We start from the raw sequence: 1,110 nt of genomic DNA on the forward strand, positions 1-1,110 counted from the left end.
CGCTACCCCGCATTGACCAGCTAGTAGACGCCCACAGCCGGCCACGCCCTTCCTTAGGTTCATGGATGCTTATTCAGGTTACAACCAGATCTTCATGCACCCCGAAGATCAGGCCCACACCTCTTTCATTACGGACCGCGGCCTCTACTGCTATAAGGTGATGCCCTTCGGCCTCAAAAACGCCGGGGCTACTTATCAGCGTCTGGTGAATCAGCTCTTTGCCCCCCTGATTGGCAATACCATGGAGGTCTATGTCGATGACATGCTAGTCAAGAGTCGCACGGCTGACCAGCACATCCCCAACCTCTCTGCCATGTTCACCATCCTGAAGCAATACAAAATGAGGCTTAACCCCACCAAATGTGCATTCGGGGTGGCTTCCGGAAAATTCCTTGGCTTCATGATAAGCCAGAGAGGCATTGAGGCCAATCCAGAAAAGATCCAGGCCATCTTAGATATGACAATACCTAAGACGGTCAAGGATATCCAAAGCCTTACAGGGCGTGTCGCAGCCCTGACCAGATTTATCTCCAAAGCCACTGACCGCTGCGCCCCATTCTTCAAGGCCCTTAAAGGCACCAATAGAAACATCACTTGGACTGCTGAATGCGACACGGCTTTCAGCGAGCTCAAGGAGTATATGGGCCGGGCCCCTTTATTGTCAACCCCTGAGCACGGAGACATCCTCGTCATTTATCTCTCCATCTCAGCTTCGGCTGTTAGCTCTGTGCTCATCCGATCAAAAGATCACGCGGAGCACCCAGTGCATTATGTTAGTAAAGCATTGCAAGATGCCGAAGTTCGGTACCCAGACATCGAGAAATTGGCGTTCGCCTTGGTCGTTTCGGCAAGACGCCTCCGACCATATTTCCAAGCTCACACCATCCATGTCTTAACCAACCAACCACTCCGACAGGTGTTGCAGAACCCAGAAACCTCTGGGAGGCTGGTCAAATGGGCCATTGAACTGGGCGAGTTTGATATTCATTACAAACCCCGCCGGGCTATGAGGGGACAGGACGTTGCTGACTTCCTATCCGAATTCACGGAGCCCCAAGCTTCCGCAACTACCCAGCTCATAACCGAACCCAATCTCCCTCCCAGCCAGGA

This window comes from Prunus persica, chromosome G1, assembly GCF_000346465.2.
Source record: "Prunus persica cultivar Lovell chromosome G1, Prunus_persica_NCBIv2, whole genome shotgun sequence".
Lineage (NCBI taxonomy): Eukaryota > Viridiplantae > Streptophyta > Magnoliopsida > Rosales > Rosaceae > Prunus > Prunus persica.